Genomic DNA, 10,000 nt, shown 5'->3' with positions numbered 1-10,000 from the left:
ACGTACGTGACGTAATATAGGAAAGGGTGTCAGTGTCACTCGGTACCCGAGTAATCAGTCATCGCTGGAAGAGTGCAAGCAAATGGTTTATCAGCCTTGGGGTCACCGGGGAAGTCCAGCAATGTCGGGTTTTTGTCATTTGTCACTTCAGCTATGGTTTAATGGTTCCGGTATTCCTGTCTTTAAGTATGCGGAAGGAAATCTTATTATGCAATGATTATCTTTAATGTAAATGGTCTTCCACTGTCTCTTGGGTTAGAGTTCTCTTGCTTGAGGGTACACTCGGGTACACTATTCTATTTAATTTCTCTTCTTCTTGTTTTGTTAATGTTTTTATAATTTATATAGGGAATATTTATTTTAATGTTGTTATTGTTCTTAAAATATTTTATTTTTCCGTTTCCACTCCTCACTGGGCTATTTTCCCTGTTGGGGCGCCTGGGCTTATAGCGTCGTGCTTTCTCAACTAGGGTTGTATCCTAGCAAGTAATAATAATAATAATGATAATAATAATAATAATAATAATAATTGTTATTTCATGTCCATCTGATTATGTTGTTTTTAGTATCATCGCTTTTTATTATTATTATTATTATTATTATTATTATTATTATTATTATTATTATTATTATTATTATTATTATTATTATTATTATTATTGGTACTTATAAAAATCATGAAATAAAATTAATTTCCTAAAATAGTAAAACTCCATAAAACCAAACTCATAAAATTAAGCGTTACTTAATGCTTCGCTGCAATTCTTGGAAATCATCTTTGACCGCCAACGGCATTTCCAAATATTTTTGACGTGACTCCGTCCATGTGTTTTTGAATGCTTTAAAGCAGACTGAACTAGAAATCATAACGATATTAGTTAGTATTTGAGAAGCTATTATTATCACAATCATAATCATCAGCTGACTTTTTATAGATCGTGGTATATCGTAAGAGCTTTTCGGTACCCTTTTAGAGAATGTAATTATTGCACCCATCTTAGTATCTAGTATATCATGTATGTGTGTAATGTATTTATAAATGTGTTTACGGAAAATTATTTTGCGATTTGATAAAAAGACATACATAAAACGGTTAATTTTGTTAATGGAAATTACCTCGCTTAAAGATAATGTTTTTAGGTTGCGAAAAAGCCTCTTGCTTGTAATAGAAAACGGGGTGTAGTATTTTCTGCGGTTCAAATGCTCTTCATGTTTTTTTTACCCACGCGTAATAGGCCTATGCGTTCATCTATATAGGCTCATTTAATCGTTGTTAATGATCATTTTTCTTATTCTTCTTATTATCATCTATAGTAAGACAAAAAGGAAAGAAGCATTTCATTAGACATAAAACGCCAAATAAGAAAATAAGAATTTATCAGGTAGGCCTACAAAAACATGTAGCTGAAGATCATGTCAGAAAGATAGAAAACAAAACATAAAAAAGCAATATCATTACTCAATTAATAAAAAGTTTCGCTATGTATCTTTCGATATAATCTTCAAACGCGAATTCAAGTGAAGATCATATCGTCATAGACGGGGTACCCGAGCGACGGTTTTCAAGGCTGACGAGAAGTGGAGTTCTTTGGCCTCTTAAGTAAATTCGGATGTCTTCTCTTTCTATACAGATCTAACGCTACTGAATGATCATCTCTCTCTCTCTCTCTCTCTCTCTCTCTCTCTCTCTCTCTCTCTCTCTCTCTCTCTCTCTCTCTCTCTCTCTCTCTTCTAAATTACAAAAGATAGACTACCAATATTTTCAAAATTCAAAATCACTTTTACCCTCAACCTTATGTTCGAACACCTTACAGAGCCTCTTAATTCCATTAGGTTTTAATGTGTATTAAAAATGGGGACCAATTTATTGTCCACATCATCATCCTCAATAAAAAGATATATATATATATATATATATATATATATATATATATATATATATATATATATATATATATATATATATATATATATATATATATGTGTGTATATATATATATATATATATATATATATATATATATATATATATATATATATATATATATATATATATATATATAATCCGTTGTACATATATAAAAACGGTTTCATATTTTCACTAAGTTAATGAGTAAATCGCTGATACGTTTTCAAAGTTATATCCTTATAAATTCGACAGTTATTCACTGAATAACTTTGTTTTCCCCCGGACGTACTTTTGAATCAAGGCAGCTCACTCCAGGATCCAAAAGACTGTTACAATGTTTTTAAACATTAGTTTATGGGTGAAGTCTCTAGACGCATACCCATGCCCTTACAAGTTCATCATATTCTTAGATGGTTACCCGTCCACGTACCGCACATACCCAGTGTTGTTTACATTCAACGGTCCAGATTATAGTAATAATTCATTGGCGTTCAGAATTTCCTTTTTATATGAATGATACACAGGAATACTTGGTTCTTTATCGTTTTAAAATCTAATGATTAAAAACTTAAAGCGTTACTTCTGAATCCCAAAACTTTATTGTCGTTATCAATTATAAATAATGATAAATAGATATGGCCCAGTTATTAAAGAAATAAAACATTTCCTCTTTTTTTTTTTCAAATCAAAGAACAAAACCGACAAATTAGTCTAAATCTAGATTAGCAACGGAATTCATTAACTGTTTGGATAATAATAGGAGAAAAAATAGGCATATGGCTAAAGTTACGCCATATCAGTCTTTCATAAAATCTTGCACTACGGGCTCATATAATGAGGGCTTATTGCGAATATCATCTGTAGACTACTACTTCAGTACGAGAATAACATGCAAGTGGGTTTATGCCTTGAGTGACCTTAAACATTTTTTTATTGTGCGTTGGAGGTTAGGTACCTCTCTCTTATAAAAAGATATATTCTATACGTGTAATAACCATTGTTATAACAGCAAGTTATGTAAATAACTAAGGGATGTTGCTTGCGTAGGAAGTTACCTCTGACAGCATGCCTTGCGTAGCACACAGTAGGCAACACATTTGGTTCTTGACAGCGTCACTCTAGGCTCCAGGAGTTTCTGTCTTAGTATTTTTTCATGTCCACATTTCTGGTCTCATACTAAGTTACCTAGTTTCTTTATTTCCACCTTGTTCCAATTTCCCCCCTCTGTTAAAAAGTTTTTTGTTTTTAGTTTTTTCAGCCGAGAACAATGAGTTTTACAATGTTATTCGGTGGTCTCGTTAAACTACTGAAGAAGATAAAAACATTATTTGTTGTGGCACTATTGACCGATAGTGGACAGACAGATGGACGGGTATATGAAGGCCACACCCAAACCGGCTTCCTGTTTATGTCTCGAAGGACCAAATGAAGGGGCTTTGTAAGGGTGAAGGACCCCCTTCCAAGGGGAGGAGCCTCAAAAAATCGACTTGGAATGTTACGTTTTTTGCGTAAGTCGTCTAATGCGTACTCTTGGGAAGCTGGTCTGGTGGACCCATGGCCTTGGTCACCTTATTTTTTTTTTTCTTATTCCTTTTCTACGTAAATCGATCGATCCTCTAACAGGATACAAAATATGTCTTCAGCGAATAGCTGGATAATAATAATGATATATGAACTGGAGGATTTGCCCTTGATACTCATTAGATAAGAACCGATCAGTCAATGCCTGTAATACTTAAAAAAGGAGATGGACCTCTGAAATGTGTATTCCATTCTAGATGATCTTAAACATAATCTAGAAGCATCAAAGTTTGCTATGACATATCGCTTCACAGCATTCTATGACTAATGCATTGGTTTCAATAGATATTTGGCGTCTTATCGATGCCGTAAGTGTTATCAAAATGAAATCTAATTTAGGGATAGACTGTGAGCTCAAAAAATAAAATTGAAAGATACTTCTAATTTTAATTGTTAAATAGACCTAGCACGCACGGGTAGTATTCATCATCATCATCATCTAGGTGCCATATCCTCAAGGACGTTCGCAAATATGGATCGCCATTCCTCTCTTAGCTGAAGATATTCTTGATTTACTTACAACATATTCTGAGCGCATTGAGTCCTTTCTTAACTCCAGAGATTTCGTCAGGATTATGATGGATAAAATCGTGCTTATAGGGTTGAATTATAACGTGATTTACGATAGTTTTATATCAGTGATGATGTTGGTTTTAATAACTGGTCTTATAGTAATAAAATAGCATGTGAGTATTATGTCTATCTATCTATCTATCTATTTATTATTAATGTCAACCGCTTTCTACTATTCACAGGCGCCCTAATGTTATCGTAACCCAAAGTTTAAAGAGATTTTGATGGCAACCGATATAAGCGTGTTCCTTAACTTGTATGCCTCTGTTGGTCTAGTTAAATTCGTTCTAGTATAAGGTTTGAATTCTCTCTCTCTCTCTCTCTCTCTCTCTCTCTCTCTCTCTCTCTCTCTCTCTCTCTCTCTCTCTCTCTCTCTCTCTCTCAAAGAATCTTTCTTAACAAAAACCCGAATGCTGCTCACCAACATTCTTCCAAATACATAGTCAGCGAAAGGGATTGAAGTAATATAGTTAACCTTATAGAGTAGATAACGAATAAGACATTTATTAATCAATTCATTACAAACAAAATTCTTGAATAGTTCATGAAATGAATCTGAAAGGCCTTTCGTGACAGACCACTCGACACTGTCGATCTCAAGAATGCGTTAACGTTTCACAGAACACCAAGGAGATAATTGAGAGGCGTAGGAAGACGTTAGGCCTACTACTTTTGTAAGGCCGCGATAAAAGTAGGGGATGGCTAGACCCATGTGGTCAGGGTCTATCTAAGCCTAAAGTGGTTAAAACAGTTTTTTTTATTTAATTTACTTATTTATTTTTTATTATCTAAATAGCTGTGAACCCCAAAAAACTATATGGACCTCTGAACCCATCTCATAGTTTTCCGGATTTGTCTAGACCTACGAACTGATCTCTAAACTCTTTCCATATATACAGTAAAATAAGCATTGCTCAAAAAACTTGATATGCTGGTTTTTATTGAAAATTCACTGAGTTTAGCAATATAGAAATCTATGGAAAGAATATAAGATAAGATAGCTAATAGTCAATCAAGACAATATACACTCAAACTGGAATATATATATATATATATATATATATATATATATATATATATATATATATATATATATATATATATATATATATATATATATATATATATATATATATATTCTAAAACACCAATTTCAGACAATAAAATTTATATCAGTTAGATATCCGACAGAATGTGCATTGACTGGTCTCCTCATACGCAACAGGTGAAATTGTAAATATAAAAGTAATGATATTATTTCAACTTTTGAAAAAAAAAAAAAAGTGTGGTGCCAGACCAGCCAAAACAAAACCAGAGCATAGACCTGTGACGTGGCACCATTTTTTCGATTATATTTCGTGTGTTAAACGTTTCTTTGTCTGGTTGAAGATTGCAAATGAAGCTGCTCTTCTAGGAATCATCGCCAGTCTAGGTTGTGTTCGTAGGAACAGAACGTTTCGGTGCCTGATTCGTTTATTATCAGAGTGAGAGCAAGAATAAGCTTTGCTTACTCGGTCTGCGAGAGCACTGTACCACTGGGTGGAGTGTTTGTTTTATGTCCATCTTGTGCGTTAAAGAACTGTAAATAAACGTACATGAACGCAAACATGCCGTGTTTGCAATTTGTGTATATTTAAAGATCGAAACCTCCGATAAAAATATGACGCTAAATAAATCCGAACATAAAGATACGTATGAGTCTAAATTCAACAGCACTCAAGTACATACGGACTGCATACTTAAAATATGACTTCCTCTACTAACCTTCGAAACTCATTGCAAACCACTACCACTTCCTTAAGGTTTCTATACTTTGATGCAAGTTTCTGTTAAGCTTTGTAATTTCCAGAAGGTATGGGTGTTTCTCAAATCGTATTCAGTCTTGTTTCATCCGGGTGAGACTCAAATCAGAGTACGTTCGTTCATCAAGTTCTTGGCAATACCTACTTAGTCATTGTTTAAAGTTTAAAGTTTTAAAGGCCACTCATGAATGGCAGAGGCAAGTGATGGCGATTTTGCCCTATCAAGAAGGGCAATGCCCTAGAGACTGACCATATATCATATGATCAGCACCCAAGCCTCCTTTCTACCCAAGCTAGGACCAGGGAGGGCCAAGCAATGGCTGCTGATGACTCAGCAGATAGACATATTGGCTCCCCAGGAAACCCCCCCCCAGCCTTAGCTGACAAGGATGGTAAGGTTGCAGACACTAATGGCACTAACGAGACTGCCTGGTGCCTGGCAAACACCAGACAGAGACGTTACCAATCAGGCCACAATAATGAATTAAAGATTTACTGGTAATGTTTATAAGAAGAAATGTTTTTGATTATTGAAGGCAAATGTTGCCATTAAGTTAATGGCAGTGGTAATTCTTAATTAGTTAATGAAAACAGTTCTTTTAAACTAGCATTTAAAAACAGTCATTATCAGAGTCAAGGGACGTTTCAAAATATTACTTGAAGCCATTCCTTATCAAATAGTCAATCAAAATAGTAATTCTAAACTGATCACCGAAATCAATCATTATCAATAAGCTAACGAAAGCTGTCATTATGAATGATTAACTGGAGATTTGTTACTGCCTAACAGTAACCTAACTGATTAGTTAATGAAAGATGAATGTCATTCTCTCTGTTAGGCTTATTAAACATTCTTTCCTTCATTTATGTCTCCTTCAAATTACCGTTGTGTTGACATCATCATAACTTACTTACCCAGCGGTCCTTTTGAGGTCTTTCAGGTACATGCCAATTCTATGATGTCACCTGCTCATGCAAGATCGTCAGCCTACCTCTTGTTTAATGATCTTCATCGATGTCTGTAAAGTTTTCTCCTTTGCAGATGTGAAAAAAATTCTCTCTCTCTCTCTCTCTCTCTCTCTCTCTCTCTCTCTCTCTCTCTCTCTCTCTCTCTCTCTCTCTCTCTCTCTCAAGACAAAACAAAGCACTAATTGTGCACTTGCGCTCAGGCTCGTAGGTTTTTCCCCTCTCTCTCTCTCTCTCTCTCTCTCTCTCTCTCTCTCTCTCTCTCTCTCTCTCTCTCTCTCTCTTATGACCAAACAAAGTACTAAATGTGCACTTGCGCTCAGTCTCGTGCTTTATGCGGTTAGGTTTTCCCCATATAAATTATATTTAAAATGCTCTCTCTCTCTCTCTCTCTCTCATCTCTCTCTCTCTCTCTCCTCTCTCTCTCTCTCTCTCTCTCTCTCTGTTGTTTCCTGCATTACATGGTATATTTTTCTTTACTTTCTGAATGCTTCATTGATTCAGTAATCTCACAAACGCCAGAAGAGCATTGTTCATTTGATCAGCTAAGAGAAACGATCATCAATAATAACGATAACAATAATATCTGCTTCAATTATTATTGTAATCCTATTTCAAAAGACAAACTTAGAAGTAACGTCAACTGATGACTAGTATCTTCCCATTCATGGCCAAGTTCTGGCATTTATTTCATATTTCTGTTTTCCTCAAGGTTTACACTACTAGGCCTATTTTTTCTTTGCGCTTCGAGAGGAACGCCTTATTAAAAAACAAAATACACGCAAGGTTGTTTTTATTGTTACATTAAGCTGTCTTTTTCTTGTGCTGTTGGATTCATTACATTAGGCCAATACTTATCAGTCCTTCCTGCTGTCATTCAATGTTGAACACTACTAATACACGCGGATGTTTCTACGTTTTTTTTTTTTTCCAATAAACAATTATTGAACTAACATTGACCATTCGCTGGTTAATTACCTTCTGTGATCCTACAGTTAATCACTGATACTTATCATCAGATAAAGATGACAATAATTGGAATAAAATATACTAAATGGAAACTCCGAGTTTCCAATGAAGTTTGCCTTCTACTTGAAACTCAATACTGTACTACACACTTTTCTAGAAGTTGTATTCCAGATGTAAACGATTGTGACATGTTCTTCGTAATCTGGCGATTGAATCGGAGGTATTTCAGTTCAGACTTACAATTTCTTTTCTGTTGAACATATTAACATAAGTCTCTCTTAAAGTTTTATATATGACATATTTGAAGGTTATTATTAGTCTTAATATATTTTATATGTTCAATCACTACTCGTATATAGCTTATTAGTTGTTTCCTTATTTCCTTTCCTAACTGGTCTGCTTCTCCTGTTGAAGCCCATAGGTTTGTCACATCCTGTTCTTCAAAATAGGGTTGTAGCTTTGCTAGTAATATTATCAATAATAATATAACTCTTGCGTGTTGTAGTCCACTTGACTGCCTTCATGCACCATCACGCTTCCAATTCAACTTTTTTTAAGTAGCTTTTGTGCATCGTCAAGCTACTTCAAAACCTCACTTGTTCGTTGGTAGCGCTTAGCAGCGTCTTCATAAAAACATTTGAATGAATTTCGTAATTATACCGACTATTCAGACTATTCTATAAAGCCCATCTAAGTCATTTCTTAATACTTTTTACATTATACTTTTTTTAACTTTCTTGTCTAACAGGTTCTTGATACATTCACTTTTTTTGCATTTTATTGCCACATTTATTTATTAGCGTCTTGGAGAAGTGCACTAAAAAAGTAAATATGAAACTTGCAATGAAATACAAAGAACGCTATAATTATGCTGATAAGTGAATTAAAATTCAGCGTCCCTGTCTGTTCTCGTTATTTATCAGTTAGTATTGACATAAGTATTGTTAGCAAAATATTTTATCCTTTTACAAAACCATTAATTGCAGTTATTTAATGTCTTTAGGTTGGCGAGTTGGCTGCAGTAAGATATGGCAATGTCTGCGATTGTCTCAAATCATAATTCGTACATTCTTTAGTTTAATTGCAATTATTGTGCAATAATTATTTACAATCCTAAACCAACGATATTTACATTAAGCCATCTTCCCCACTACTCGGTCAACGAAACGCAATCAATCTAAACAAAAGAGAAACTGAAGATATTCAAGAGAAGAATGTAAAAAAAAAATATGCAGTTTTCCGTCTGGATTCTGGAATGCTGCAAGTCCTATATCCAGTTTTATCCGGTTAGTGGTACTCGTTCTAGACTCATGTTTTTGCCGATACCAGCTTAGAAGGTTTTTTTTTTTTTTTTCATTTCATAATCTAATTTAGATCTAAGATTTGTTTTATGATATCTAACTTGAGGTGTATGAACTATATTATGCCAGCTGGGGTTTTCATGTGAATTGCTATAAAGATTATATTAGAAGATATAGATCAAGAAAAAATGAACTGGATATAGAAATTTGATTATAATGAGAAGGAAAAAATCACCGGTAAACAAACATCTTAGTTCATATAAAATTAATTTTGTTCCTTTTCGGTTTATTGCGATTTTTAACTATTACATTTTAACCGAATTTGGGGACAACAGCTTTATTCACTTCTGTGGCCTAGATTAAAACAACGAGAGCATTGTGAGGTGGCAGAGTACGAAGAGGGAATTGGTGGAATTATTATTATTATTATTATTATTATTACTATTATCATCATATTTTAGAGTATAAAAGGAGGAAGAATACTTTACAGACATCTCACGCATAACTTTTCCAAAGGATAAAATTACTCTCTCTCTCTCTCTCTCTCTCTCTCTCTCTCTCTCTCTCTCTCTCTCTCTCTCTCTCTCAATATGAGGCTTATAGGTTAGAATACTTTGGAAAATCCCCGATATATCAAGTAATCACTCATATGATGATACTATATAATAATGGACAAAAACGCATTAGCCATATATATATATATATATATATATATATATATATATATATATATATATATATATATATATATATATATATATATATATATATATATAAACACAAACGCAGACACAAACACACACACACAATATATATATATATATATATATATATATATATATATATATATATATATATATATACACTGTATATAGGTCAAGGTAGTATAGACTGACTGA

Source organism: Palaemon carinicauda, chromosome 10 (assembly GCF_036898095.1).
Source record: "Palaemon carinicauda isolate YSFRI2023 chromosome 10, ASM3689809v2, whole genome shotgun sequence".
NCBI classification, from domain to species: domain Eukaryota; kingdom Metazoa; phylum Arthropoda; class Malacostraca; order Decapoda; family Palaemonidae; genus Palaemon; species Palaemon carinicauda.
The sequence above is the reverse complement of the archived record's forward strand: the minus strand, read 5'-3'. Positions refer to the sequence as shown.